Genomic DNA, 15,286 nt, shown 5'->3' on the forward strand with positions numbered 1-15,286 from the left:
GTGTGTATAAATAGCAAACGCATTTTAGATTCCAGCCCTAACTGGGTACATAACCACACAACTGTAAACATAAAACTGTACTTTAAAACTTAGAGTGTTTTTTTGATGTTTGCCTTTAATGAGAAATTAAATTTTCCACAAATGTTTAAATGTGTGTTGTACATGTTTGATTAGGTGAGTTTTACAGCTCCTGGGTGAAATTTCTGGATAGGAAAGAATGGCACAACAGCATCATGCTTTAGTACCTGAAATGCAGGAAATCTAAATTTAGGTTTTTGTTCCAAATCTTGTAAACTGGGGGCTCTTTCACATTTGAGAAAAAGAGGTCTTATCCCATAGACGACTATAGAATGGATTATGTCTTTTGGGGAATAAAGTGTACAAATATTTTGCAAAACCCTTGGGTCTCACTTTGCATTAGAATAAAAAAAAAAAAAAAAAATCTGAAGGGAAGTTTCCCACCAAAATAGCCTGTTCTTTTTAAAATAAAAATATCTTCTCCTACCCTACCCTCCCCCCCCCAAACACAAGGACAAGATGCACATGCACAATCCTAAGAGTATATTACTCATTATTCATGCAAGTGAAGTTGTCATAATTACTTTCAGTTTTGATTACAGCTCTAGAAATCCCTCTTTTGATACAGAAAAGGGTGGGAGGGTCATTAGTTTTCAGTCCATTCCTAGTAATGTAGGAATACTTTGTGGTTGGTGTAAATCCTTTCAATGGGCCATGATTAAGACAGTACAGAAGCATGATATTTAAGGTTGATATTAGTTTTATGCTCAAGAAGGTATAAAGAACTTTCACAAGTATGTTACAAATGAAGCATATCCTTCCAAACTACTTTTACACTAAGTACACAATATTTTTTTCCTGAGAAATTACAAAATAAACCAATCAATTAGTCTGAGTTAATATAATTTAAAGATATTTAGTACTATTTTGAATCATTTTTTGGTCCCTAGTGATCTGTAAGATAGAATAACCCAATCTTTCAAAATGAATGCTTACTGTCTGTGCTATGGCAACACCTCTCTCTCAATCTCTCCCCCTGCTCTCCCCATCTCCCTGCATTTATATTACAATTACTACTAATCCAGGCTTTTTTTCTAAATTAATGAAAGGCTTTTTAAAGAATAGAGGGCAAATGAAAAAGAAAAAAAAAAACAAACAAACAATTTTGCATCATTTTTCCAGTACCAATCAATAAAATCAGGTTAGGATTTCAGAGAGATCTTTTCTTCCTCCCAGAGATAACTATTTACAATCAGCTGGAAATAAAGGACTGCTTTTCACCTGAGACTGAATCCTGAACTTCTGGAGTTATCAGTGTTTTACATCAGTTTATTTTTGCCTTCTATCTGTATTTCATGTAATAAATTTCATTGTGAAGCAAACTGCAAAATGAACTTCTAGTTCAGTAAAAATCATATCTGAGCTTGCCAAGGTAAAAGCTATCAGCTGCAAAACACCGGGGCTGGCCAGAATTAAACAATAACTATAATCTTAATATTTTTTTCATGTTTGTTCATGTTGCACCCTTTTTACATATTATCCTGTGCTAATGATTGCATAGTTAAAAGTCAACATTTTAATAAAAAGTACCAGATAGGCCATAATGCCTCTCTTTTATTTACGGCTCCAAAGCTACCACTTTAGTTCCAGTTTACTTTTCAGATTTACATTCTTATTAAGTTTTAACATGAAAATGTGTAGTTTATGGTCTTTTCTACAGTTGAAGCAATAGGTTGACAAAGAGATAAACAGAAGCCTATTTGGACTGTGAAACTTTTACTATGGCTGTTGTGCTAAATTTGATCTGATGCATTTAAATGTTAGAAGACTTAGCAATGCTTAGCCTTGAGGTACTGTCCTGCATTTCAAATACATATGCCAAGTGGTATGAATCTGGATTATGTTTAGAAAGCCAGCCTCTAAGGCTGAACCTCCTTCTATGCTTTATGTTTGAGAACAAATGTGCATATTACATGAAAAATTCAGAACAAACCGTTACTGTTTCATCAGCTGCCACAATAGCAAGGTTTTACATGTTTTACACAGGAGGACATGCTGCTGTTGTGTGCAAACTGCTGACTACAAAGAGTCCTCCATCTCTTTTGTTTAGAGTGAAACACCATTTTTGGTTTCAAAGTAGCTCTATGTGTGTGTGTTTACTTGAGATGTGGGCTAGGCATTACCATGCAAGTGGAAAACTACGTTGTTATTACACATTCTGGAGGGGGAATTAAAATGCCATGAAATGTAAAGAGCTTGAAGAATATGTGTTGCAGCTTCATTTGACAAGGGAGATTTGTCAAGCTGTCAATTGTGCTGATTAACTAAACGACCACACAGTATCACTTTTTAACTTTCCTTTTGTAGAAATTATTTCAAGTAGCATTTCAAGCCAATACACACTGTTAAAGAGTTTCCACCAAACCAAATTAAAAAAAAAAAAAAACCACAAACCAAGAAACAAACCAACAGATAGAATTCAGGATTTGTTTGATGTGACTTTCAGAATTAAGAACTGTTTTAGTTTGCACTTACATTGCAAAAGGTGCACTCAGGATGACACACTGCACAATTTAAATACGAGATACAAGAAGATGGAGAAAGGTGGTGTTTTCAAAACGGAAAACAGATAACACAGAGCTTAATCATATTGGGTAATTATGCTTCTTATTACCTCTTCCTTTTGGTGCCACATTGGTTTGTTACTCCACAGAGAATATAGGTAGGTGCTGTATTTTCAGGATTGTACCTTGTCATCAGGCTTAATGTCAAGATACATAGAGTCTGAGCAACGGATGTTATAATTCAACTGCTCAATAAATGAAACATTTTATCCCCATTAAACCTCAACACTTTTATGAGAAAAATAGCCCTTTATGCCATCACTATGGCTGCTGTCAGTTACAGCAGTGTTAAACATTGTAGGAAAATTACAATTGCAGCAAGCCAGCAGCCGCCGGGAAGCTGTTTTCTAACACCCAGCTAACACACACGCTCATGCCTGCACTAACTAGTCATCTCACAGACCCAGCCAAGTAGCCATGTAAGGAATTTCTAATACCCATTTTCAGAGACATAGCAGTGACAGACAATATAGGAATCCAAGTCTGAAGTTATCTTGCTAGTGTTTTAAAATTTGGTGACCTCAAAGCTGGTGGATATTTCTGAGCTCAAGTCAGCATTTCTCTTCCTTCTGGCCTTGCTCTTGTGCTGATAAATAAGAATATTGCCTGTATGGCTGGGAAATCTGCACTGATACAGATTTTACAAATCTGTATAGTGGGTCATCACACTGTTACAGCTATAATGTGCAGCCATTCTTCAGTAACCCATGCACCCCTCCAGGAATCACAGCAGTAATGATAACAAGAAACAGAAAGGATTCAGTTTTCTAAAGGCCTCATGTCTAGTGTCATTAAATAGCTTAAAAACATGAAGAGGTTCTTAAAAGTTCAGTTCTTAAAAGCAGCCTATAAGAAATATGAGGAGAGACTTTTTTGCAGGGCATTCCAACCCTAACTATTCTATGATTCTATGATTCTATGTTGTGATAGGGTGACGGGTAATGGCTTTAAACTAGAAGACAGAATATTGAGGCTGTATGTGAGGAAGAAATTTTTTACAGTGAGCATGGTAAAATACTGGCACAGGTTGCCCAGACAGGTGGTGGATGCACCGTCCCTGGAGTTCTTCAAGGCCAGGCTGGATGTGGTTCTGGGCAGCCTAATCTGGTTGAAAATGTCCCTGCTCATTGCAGGGGCACCGGACTAGCTGAGCTTTGAAGGTTCCTTCCATCCCAAACTATTCTGTGATACTATGTCTGTAAAAAACAGGCTCTAGGTCAGCATCATCCAGCTAGAGTACAGGCATCCTACTACTGTTCATTTTGAATGGATTTTGTTGCCTGAGGTATTTTACAAGCATCTGGGAAAATTTTAGTTTCTTACTGTTGTGAGTTATTCAATCTATGCTAGTTTATGAAAAGTCGCTCTTCAGAGGCACATCTGGTCTGTGGATTATAGAAATGACAATTAGCACAATTCTAATCAGCTTCAGTTTATCCCACCTCAAACTTATACAAAGTTTTAAGAATATATTCTCAACCAGCACACTAAAGAAGAAGATCATCATGTAATTACTTAAATGATTACAACTTTAAGGGGTCTCTAAGTCTCAATGCCCCTTCATGTCAGAGGCAACAGAATGACTTCTAGTAAATATTTCACTGGTATAATATGTGCAGTTTTATTTTTTGCAATGAACAAAGCACACCCTTAGTTTCTCAAAAGGAATCATAATTCTCTTGTTTACATTTCTGTCACTCAAAGAAAAAAGTTTTGCCTTCCTGCTCTATTTTGTGTTAAGAACAAATTATAATAACAAATGCAATTCCCCATTGATTTCTTTCCCCTTCACTTTTTCCTCAATTCTTTCTTGCTTAAAATGCCTGTCAGTACTTTTAACAGTTCCTTGTATCTCCAACAAGACTGGCCTTAGGCTGTTGCTTGACAGAGACACCCAGGATACCTCCATCACTTCATAGGTAGCAGCTGTCACCTTCCCAATACTCCTTTTGTTAGGAAAAGTGTGTTGCTACTTGGTCTTCTTCTAGTTGTCATAAATTTGTATAACCAGGATGCTTCAACATGGTAGTATCACATGGTGCAGCTCTTTAACAGCTTAGAAAAAACATCAAGAGTTGGTCTTACATGTATGCCAACTTTGTTACGCAGGTTTCTGGTACTTTTTATTAAAATGTTGACTTTTAACTATGCAGTCATTAGCACAGGATAATATATAAGAAGGGTGCAAAATGCAGTGTTTAAAAGGAAAAAAAAAAGTCACTTAATTCAATACTACCTTACTTTCCCCACAGCCACCCTTACATGTATATCTGCATTCTTGGAATGACTCAGTATGTCATAAAACTTAAAAAAAAAAAAGAAAAAAAGCAAGGACTTCGTGAAGATAATTTAGTCTAGACACCTAATCCAGCATCAAGAACTGCAAAAAAACCCCATTCTAAAGAATGGCGATTTCTCTGTCTGAGGCAATGATCAATGGTGTCCCCCTCAGTAAAGTACAAATTTATGGAAAATATAAATACTTTTAGTAAAACAGTTCCATAGACCAAAATAAGGAGGTAAGTTGAAAAAAAGAATAGTCTTACTTACATTTTTTTCCATTAATTGTGGGACAACAGAAAATGGCAATGGTTGGAGATTAGATGTTGCCCTTAAAACAGTAGTGCAGAAGAAATCTCCATTTCCTCATTTTCCCACAGATGCACTGAATTATGGCAATATTTAACAAGATTTAACAGTATAATTCTTCATTTTGCCCATGCTACCCTAAAAAAAAAAAAGTCCTTACCATTTCACTTAATCTTTAAGTTCCACATTCTAATCACTGATCTTCCCAAATCTGATTTTAATTGAAAACTAAAGCTGAAGCCCATTGCTCTGAGTCTTTCTGTGAGGAGACTGGCTACAAAGGCTCCTGCCTCCACTCCAGCAGTTCTATATTCAAGCTCAAGATACAGTCACTGTTGCCACTGTTTCTTCCTTTAGTAACTCCTGAGATATTACTCAAGAGTCAATAAAAACCACAACAAGAAATCCATATTTGTCCATCTGTGCATTTGGTAAGCATAACAACAAAGTTATTGGTTTGATACCATGAGGCAGGAGTAAAAACAAAGACTTGCCAGTAAAGTCTTTGTACATAACAGATCATATTAATTATCTTGTAGGGCCAAATTTAAATTCTAAGTATTAACTCTTGGTCATCCCAGGTGGGAAAGATAAAGTCTTTTTATAAATAGTAGGTTCCACAGAGGAGAAGCACTCGATTTGTAACACTATGTGCTTATAGCTTTGCATACTTAAGGGGCTGTTCACCCCCATGTAACTGAAACAATTGGTCTGTGACATTATTTTATAGGTAATGGTTTTCCATAGAATGCTGTATTTCTGTGGATGTCAGTATGGTATGATGCCATCAATACTGTGAGCTGCTGCAAAATCATCCCCTCAGTTGTAATGAAAGCCTTAGAGAACTCCCCTATGGTACAGCTTCAGGGTCTTTCCTCACCCCCCACTGCCCCAAACCATGAGCTGTATGCTACATAAAGGCTAAAAAATTTAACTCCTCTTCTTCCAAAAAGCATACAACGATATTACCTGAGCTACCATGTAATCTCAATTCTGTCATGTTACTGGGATTTTAAATACACAAAGAAGCAAACATGATAGCAGGCAGTCTCTGGACCAGATCTTTGGCCTTCAGCTATATGGGAGTTATTAAACTCATAGCAGTTTAAAGCAGCTCAAGGTTTGGCCCATTGCCATTTTCAGAGTCAGGAGATGAAAAGTTATGCCTTGTGGCTTCCATCTTTCTTCAGATCCTGTGTTTGACAAAGATTTGGATCATCTCAATTTACTATCCTGTTTTTGTTAGCTTCTTCCTTTAAGCTTCTAATTGGCTTTGGTCTTGAAACTTTGCAAAGCTTTTTAAAACCTATTGTATAGCCCCCTTTTTTTAGTTACCTGGAAAACAGAAAAAGCGGCTTAGTTTGGTAGGCTTGTGAAGCGGCTTGAGTGACTAAATGTGGCTTTCTTTGTGGCAATACCTGTAGAATGGAAAGAAGAAAGAGGAGAACAAAGGGGGCAGTGAAAAGAAATATTCCTGAGTAAAGCAATTAAGACAAAAGAAGACAACAAAGACAAAGCTATAGTTGGAAGGACGAGGAATTTTATACGGTACAGAAAAAGCAGACATATCTTTATGGACTGGCAATGTTATGCATCTATATACTCCTCATTTATAAAACTAGTGCCTTCAGTTGGCCTTGCTGACCTGCCCTATGGCCTTCATTTTTCATGCCATCTGTATAATATCTTTAATTAGGTACACTGAGGCCAAGAACTTAGGCTTTTAAAGGATTAGACATTTATGCAGATAATGACAACAACTGTAGTTGCATGAAGTAAGAGTAAACACTACTTCTGAAGAGATACAAACTTCATATTTTATGGAACAAGAGAAGTTCAACTGACAGAAGGCAGAAAACTTCCCAAAGGGAAAATTATTTCATAATTGTTCACTAAGGGGATTCTTTTGCCTTCTTTAAATATGATGCTAGACTGCATCACAGATAAAATACCAGACACCATGAAACTAAGTGTTTGATCCCATATTCCACATATGAACGAGGACTATTTTAACTAACACTAACTAATTTCTGTACTTGATGTCTCAGAACTTTATGGCTCTTCCTTTTTCTGCACTACAGCCAATTAAGGCAGTAAGATCCATTGCTGGAAGCCTATTACTATTTCATTGCCTAACCGTGCTACACTGATGGTAATAATTAAAAAGTATAATCATGATATTAAAGCCCATAAATGGTAATTCTACTTATAAACACAGGTGTATAATTTGAGTTTCTAAATATATTTACCATAATAAAAGGTATTAGTAGCAATTGTAGTGCATTTAAAGTGGGATTAATGTACACGTTAATTATGTTAGTCATGCTAATTTTTTTTTAAAAAAAAAAGGTCACCTCATTTTTCTCCTTCCACCTCTATCTAAAAACTTTCTTCTGCCAGCATGTCATCAGCTGTTAGGTAGTTACTTACTGCATTGTTCAGACTTTATCATTACATAGTGCTTACCCTTGTGGCTTTCTCAGCTGGGATGTCTGAACTGGGCTGATATTACAAAGCATAGGAGAAAAGATCAGTTTATGGACCAGTAATCTGTACTGATCAGGGTCTCAGTATATATTTTTTCTTCCAAATTTCATTGCCATGAAAATAATAATGAGGCAAAAATGAGGCAGTGTGTTACTGGGATCTACCTTTGAACTGAGAAGGCAAATTGCATACAATCAATCTACAATCAATACACAGGGAAACACATGTATCTCAGCAAGTAAGCAATCATTGGTTACCTGGACTATCCAATTTCTCTTTATTTTGAAAAGTTCTGAACTGAGGTAAGAAAAATTTATTGATGGAAATGGATGCTGCATTCCAGGAAGAGAGATGTGGAAGGCCACATCATCCTTAAAAGACCAGCTTTCCAAAATTTATGTGGAAATATGCTCACTAGTAATCACTTAAATTAGGTTCATGATTGATACTCTTTCTTGTACCAGATTTAATTCAGGAGCAGTGCTAACATCCAGATCGATCCAGGGATGGAATAAGTCTCTATAGAAGGGTCTCTTCAAGGGGTGCATCTGAGTTTAACTATGAAAGATGGTAGGCTAGCCTTCTCTTGCACAGGCCTAAGGAGAGAAAGGAAGCGTAATGCAGAGCCAACCAGTTACATATCTGCACATTTGAATTTTCACAAGTTTCAGCCTTTAAAAATACGAAATAAAAGTTAAGGTCTACATGAACACACTTTTTTTCAGTTTAATTAAAGTAAAATATAAATATGTTAACTTCATTATATATATTAACTGTTCCACTTCCAAACTATGCCATTCTTGTGGTAAAAATTGCTTCATTTAGGTTTAACAGTCTCAAGAAGGATAGCAGACCAAGTACCACATGCAGTTTATTTGGTCAGAAGAAACACACCTTCAACACAAACCCATGATCTCATTGTTAGTCATTAAAATCTTAACAATCTAAGGTTCATAATCCAAATTATCCAATTATTACAGCTCATGGCCAATAATAATACAGCTAAAACAGTGTCCTGGGTTCAGGAGTAGCAATCATGTTTCTCCTTCATGGTAGCTGGTGCAGCGCTGTGTTTTGACTTCCAGTCTGGGAACAGCGTTGGTGATACTGATGTTTTCGGTTGTTGCTAAGTGATGTTTACCCTGACCAAGGACTCTGTGAGGCTCATGCTCTGCCAGGGAGGAGGGGAAGCTGTGAGGAAGCAGAGACAGGACACCTGACCCAGGCTAGCCAAGGAGGTATTCCATACCACAGCACGTCATGCCCGGGGTGGGGGGTAACTGGGAGTTACCCGGAAGGACACGGGCTTCCGAGTGGGACTTGTTTCTTGGCTGGTGGTATCGTATTCTCTTCCCTTGTTATTCTCTCTTATCATTGTTGTCGTTGGTGGTAGCGGTGGTGATTTGTGTTGTACATTGGTTGCTGGACTGTTCTTGTCTCAACCCGTAGGAGTTGCACTCTTTCGATCCTCCTCCCCGTTCCTCCGGGAGCGGGGGAGGAGAGGGCCCCGGTGGGGGGGGGGCGGCCGTCGATTGTTGTCAGCTTGGCACCACTCACTGGGAGTGAGTGAACAAGTTGCCTGACTGGGTTGAAACCATGACAGTTCTTTTAAATGGGGCCGCTGGCAGCGGGAGGCGGCGGAGAGCAGCCTCCGGGGAGCGGCCTCTGCGCCCGGCTAGCTCAGTCGGTAGAGCATGAGACTCTTAATCTCAGGGTCGTGGGTTCGTGCCCCACGTTGGGCGCCAAAAAGAACTGTCGTTTTCACCAACATTGTTCCCAGGCTGGAAGTCAAAACACAGCACTGCCCCAGCTACCACAAAGGAGAAACATGACTGCTACTGCTGAACCCAGGACAAACAGATACACACAACATTTCTAGTATTTCTTCCCCCTTTTTCTGGTGTTAATGCTCACTCTTCCTATGCTGCCTGGGTACTGAAATGGAGGGGAAAAGAGGATGTGTCATGGATGGAGCCCTGCAGTTCACTCATAAGTGCACATTGCAGTAGCATGGTAAATCATCAGTATCTCAAGTCAATGCCCTGTTATTTCTTCACTAGCCTTCAAGCTGTGGTTTCCCAATAACACATCTAGTGTTTAAACAGCACATCACATCCACATATACATCCTCATTCTAGGTCGTTTAAATTTCAATATAGAAACCAGATAATCTTTTAGAGCTATTAAGGCAACCTCTTATCACCAATATCAGCTAGCAAAGCAACATGATTGGTAAGTTATCAATATGACTCCACAGAAGGACGTACATTATCAATATTATTCTTCAGAAGGACATAATGTTTTTGCCATACAGAGGTCTAAAATAAGTGGAATATGAAGATAGTGACCTGGGTATGTTTTGTTGTTGTTCTCACAAAAATCTAGTGTTGGGGAGGTTTGCCTGGCAGAGCTCAGGCCGAACATAGAGAAAGTAATCAGTAGCCTTGAAAGAAAGAGAAGCTTCAGTGGAGGCTCACCATGAACAGCTTTGCTAACAGCTGCTTTTACCTTGGGCTTTTGTGCTTGTTCCTTGCTTGAATGACATTGGAAGTGCACTGCAAAAATGCCTGTGCCTGGCCATGTACCCTGTGATCCAAAACCTGACCTATCGCTTAGACTTGACTCTCCTGATTGAGCTCTGACCTGCCTTATCACCATGAACTTCCCCCAAAATCTCATCTTTTGGCTTAGCTTGATCACTGTCCCTTGGACCTCCTCTTCATATCTTGCTCAAGTACAACCACCTTTGCTGGTAAGGCCACTGCCTCTGCCTACCTTAGTATGCTAAGCTCCCAGCACCCTTTCCCTTTGCAGCAGCCTAAGCTTGATACACCCTGGCAGGTAGGTACAAAAAATCCAATGAGATTGCATAGCCTGAGACACCTGGGGCACATAATTAATGGGGAAGTTGTGGATTCCTCTCCCAGCCTGAGCTAATGCTTAACCTAAAATCTGCAAACCTTAATTGAGCAAGAAATAAAATTTAGGTCCCGTTGCTATGCAACTAACTTTCCACAGGCTAGTAAGCAAGCTCTTCCTTTTTCCCCTTTCTCTTCCGTACCCGAGTAAATCTTTAATTATTCTCTGTAAAGTAAAATGGTTTCTGTGAACAAGGTTAAGAGAGTCCTATAACCTTGCTACCATAGGAGTTAGAATTGGCATACAAGACAGGACTGGTAAATTCAAATCCCTTCAGGCAGGCATAAGAAACTGCAAGTGAATTATCTAACTACCTTTAGTGAAAATGGCATTTATTCTGTCTCTTAGGATTAGTCTATTAGATGTTCTTTAAAAATACCTGTTAGATTTGAGTTTGCAGGCAGGAGGCCCAAAGCTCTACTTCTACCTTCTTAAATTCCTAGTAAGATGTATTTTAATAAAGCCTGACAATATTTCAAGCTTATGCAGTCATAGGCATGCATAGGACAAGAGTTCACTGGTTAGGCAATTTTATCAGTAAAAAAATTAGCCAATAATGGACTTACGGTATCTCCAGGGTTAGACAGTAACTGAAGAGGAGTTGTGGATATTTCGTATCTGGGTTTACACATTTCTAGGAGAAGAGAGAAATTAATTAACACACTTCTATTTCTGATACACTTCATAAAATTGCATAGGATGCCCACTGAGATTTAAGAGATCTGCATAAAGTAACTCTTTACCTTTAACTACTTCAGGGTCTTACAAATTTTCTTGCCAATACTAACTAACTGTTGAAAAAATATCAAGTGATGTTCCCTAAGTCACAAGTTTTTTTTTTTATCCTGTCTTCAAAATTTCACGTGCATTTGTGTTATTCTAGGGAGATACCACGATAAAAACTTACTTTTGAAAACAGTAACTTCTTGAAAAGTGGCAAAACTGCAAATGTGAGACTTCTGATAAAAAAAACCAAAGAGATGGAGCTAAAAAAATGTATTCATAAAAATTAATCACATTTCTAAAATGCAGGATGTAAAAGTATTTAATTTATTTTTGGTGACTAAGATGAAAGGAGATACTGTCGACAGAAATTGCAAGGTGATATTTTAGAAACAATTTTATTACTGAAGTTGAGGTTTGGTCAGTTAAGCATACCTAGTTCTAGTACAACTGCTAGTTACATTATGCAGCAAAGTTTCTTATCCAGTTATGCTGCACTGTACAACCCCAGTTGCTCCTGGCAGAAGATTTCTGGTCCTGCAGGGCATATGCGTCAAGGAGTACAAACTAGATGTTTCAGTTGACAATGGGAAAAAGAGGTTTTAAACAACTTAGGTTTTCTTTACAAGAGTAAAATAGAAGGATCTCTCTCTATGTTCCATCCCATGGGTACTCTACAATCATTGGAGAGGTTCAGATGAGTTTTGTCTTTGCACAGAAGTATATTATTCCTGCTCTTTTCCCTTTCCTTTTCACCTATTATTCTGTGTACCCAGCCAGCAACATGTATGTTTTTTTCTGTAACCCATAGTGCTGGGTTTCTATAGGAAGGGGAATGGTGCTGAGGAGGAAGGTGCTTGAGTGCTTTGAGTTTTAGTGGACATTGTCTTGCTTCAGTGCAAAAGGCTAGGCTTGAGGTTCAAAGAAATTACATACAATCAATCTCAAATTAAGGCCGTAAGGGTACTAGGCAGTGAGCCGGAAGAAAGATTGGCTGGCTGAATCAAAGAGGGAATTAAATCCGCTTCTCGGTAAAAGTGAATTGCTACTTTGTGTTGAATAGTTAAGTAATAGAGAAAGTGAAAGAAGACAAGAAAAAGGTGAGCCCAGAGTTCAAAGATCATCCAGAGCTAGGGTCTCTCCTTCTCTCATCTGATAGAAATATGTTGTCTCTGGTAAGTAGAGACTTCAGTCTCCTACTAGTCATGAATATAGACAAAATTGGGAAACAAAAGTTGATGTTTCTCACAGGGGAAAGATCAAAGCTCTGTCAGAGACAGGTTTCCTATTTTCCAAAGAACTGACTTCCCCAGAAGATTAACTAAAGGGAGACTAGAAATTGAAAAGAACAGATCAGATTCCCAGGCAAACATTTTTTATCTTTTCCTAGGATATGAAATATCCTAGTATTCCCCAGTGAAAAGAAAAAAAAAGGAAAAAAGAATTCCTCATCGTTCACACTTTTCCCAGCAAAATATTTTTATGCTCAGTAGAATATTTCTCTGATTACACTTCTGCCTTTCACAGTCGTCACAACACAGTAAATAGAGAACAGAGTCCTATTTGCAGCTTCACACACACAGATACAGAGCCACACCTTTTGCGGCAGGGTCCAGTTTGTCATTCACATACATCTCTAAACCCAAACCAACCCAAATTTCAGGGGAGTCTGACATCTGTAAGTGTCAGGAATTCTGGTTTAGATTTCATACAAATACAAAGCTTTTAGCAAGGCTTTGCATGTTAGTCTATCAAGGGACCTGCTTTACAGGTTTCAAGAATGATTTGCTTCTATCAAGTCAATACAATTTTCATCAGCTGCAGGAATTGCCTTGGAGATCCCCTATCCAACTAGCAATCAGCTTTGCATACCCAGTTTGTCTGAAATGGTAAAATAATCTGTATCAGCCAACAGTTCTAGCTACTACTTAACTACAACCTTAGTTAAGTAGTAACTTTAACTACTAGCTAACTAATTCTAGCTAACCAACCATTTGCATTCCCATCTTTCTGAGGCTAGATATTGCCATGATCAGCAATGCTCTATTGACTGGCTACAAGTGATGCTCAATTTTATTTACTGAAGGTCACTGAAGAAAACTGAGCTGCATGAAGTAAATAGGAAGTCTTTATGGACAGACATAGATTCTAGCATGACTTTATAATTGAAATAAGGACATAACTGACAAGGGACAGAAAGATCAACCCATAGTTGAAAATCTTTTTTCAAGTGAGATTTGATGATCTGAGATCATCAACTGTTCATCAAATTGATCACTGCTGTTCAAAGGAGATTAGGAAAATCAATCTCAAACTTAAAATCAGGAGTACAGAATTCTGGATATTTTTTTAATTTGAGCCATCTGTCTGTCTCAGAAACATTGTGCATTGGCAAGTTACCAGGATGGCTCTGTGAGTCCTCCTACTCTTTCAGGAAACCTTTCCAGGCTGAACTGGGGATCAAATTATTTGCCACTCAACATATATGTCACTGCATTCAGAAAACAGTTGCGATTGATTGATAAAAAATAGAAAGTCACAGTAGCTATGGAGTGCAAAGACTACAGCTTTCGGTTGAACCCATATTTGTTTGCATTCCACTTATGCTGTGTGATAGGGTTTTATGTGCACATGCTGGCTATTCTAAACCATCACAGTGGTAGTTGGACCTGGACTCCACGTCTAGAACACAGTACGGTGACATAGCCTATGCGTGTCTATAATTTCTGGGGTTTTCCCTCAGGATAACTATTTCAGTCATTGCAAAAGGCAGACATCTTTTCTACCTTGCTGATAGTTTCCTATTTCTTTTAATACCTAGGTCACTCAGAACCTCCTCTATGGGGTTTGCATGGTGAGGTTTTGGTAGTGGTGGGGGCTACGGGTGTGGTTTCTGTGAGAAGCTGCCAGAAGCTTCACGTGTGTCCGACAGATCCAGTGCCATCCAGCTCCAGACAGACCCACCGCTGGCCAAGGCTGAACCCATCAGCAATGGTGGTAGGAGCTCTGGGATAATGTATTTAAGAAGGGACAGTGGGGGAACCCTGCTGCACAACAACAGCAGCAGAGAGGGAAGTGAGAATATGTGACAGAAATAATGCTGCAGACATCCAGGTCAGTATAGCAAGAGGGTAGGAGGTGCTCCGGGGGCCAAAGCAGAGGTTCCTCCTCAGCCTATGAGCATCCCTGGTGGAGCAGATATCCACCTGAAGCCCCAGAACAATCCCATGCCAGAGCGGAGGGATATTGAAGGAGGTTGTGACAATGTGGGCAGCCTGTGCTGGAGGAGGCTCCTGGCAGGAGCTGTGGCCCCTTGGAGAGAGAAGCCCACACTGGAGCAGATTTGCTGCAGGACCTGTGACCCCACGGAAGGGACCCACACTGCAGCAGTCTGTGGAAAGCTGTAGCCCATGGGAAGGACTCACATTGTAGAAGTTCATGGAGGACTGTCTCCTGTGGGAGGGCTCCCACACTGGAGCAGGGAAGAATGTGGGAGGAAGGAGCAGCAGAGAGAATGTGTGATGGACTGACCATACCCATATTCCCCATCATCTTGCACTGCCTGGAGGGAGGAGATAGAGAATATCAGGAGTGAAGTTTAGCCTGGGAAGAAGGGAAGGGTAAGGGAAAAGTGTTTTAAGATTAGGTTTATCTTACTCTGATTTGATTAGTAATAAACTGATTTCCCAAGTCAAGTCTGTTTTGCCTGTGACAGTAATTGGTGAATGATCTCTCCCTGCCCTTATCCCAGTCCATGAGCCTTTAGATCTACTTTCTCTCCCCTCTCCAGCTGAGGAGGGGAGTGATAGAGCAGCTTTGGTGGGCACCTGACATCCAGCCAGGGTCAATCCACACCTCCCTGTATTGTTCTGTTCTACTGTTGCCTTCACCCTCTCTTCCTGTCCTGCCCATGTATTCTTTTCCCT

The 15,286-nt window shown here is 39.2% G+C and overlaps 1 non-coding gene across 1 annotated transcript; it reads left to right on the forward strand.

Annotated features, from left to right (window-relative positions):
• The first annotated feature begins 9,387 nt into the window (after positions 1-9,387).
• Positions 9,388-9,460, forward strand: TRNAK-CUU (transfer RNA lysine (anticodon CUU)). Its single transcript has one exon. It is a non-coding gene; the product is annotated as a tRNA-Lys (tRNA).
• The last annotated feature ends 5,826 nt before the right edge of the window (positions 9,461-15,286 follow it).

The sequence above is a fragment of the Pezoporus wallicus genome, unplaced genomic scaffold, assembly GCF_028554395.1.
Source record: "Pezoporus wallicus isolate ANWC-B61680 ecotype Strahan unplaced genomic scaffold, APGP_CSIRO_Pwel_v1 contig_2384, whole genome shotgun sequence".
Classification (NCBI taxonomy): Eukaryota; Metazoa; Chordata; class Aves; order Psittaciformes; family Psittacidae; genus Pezoporus; species Pezoporus wallicus.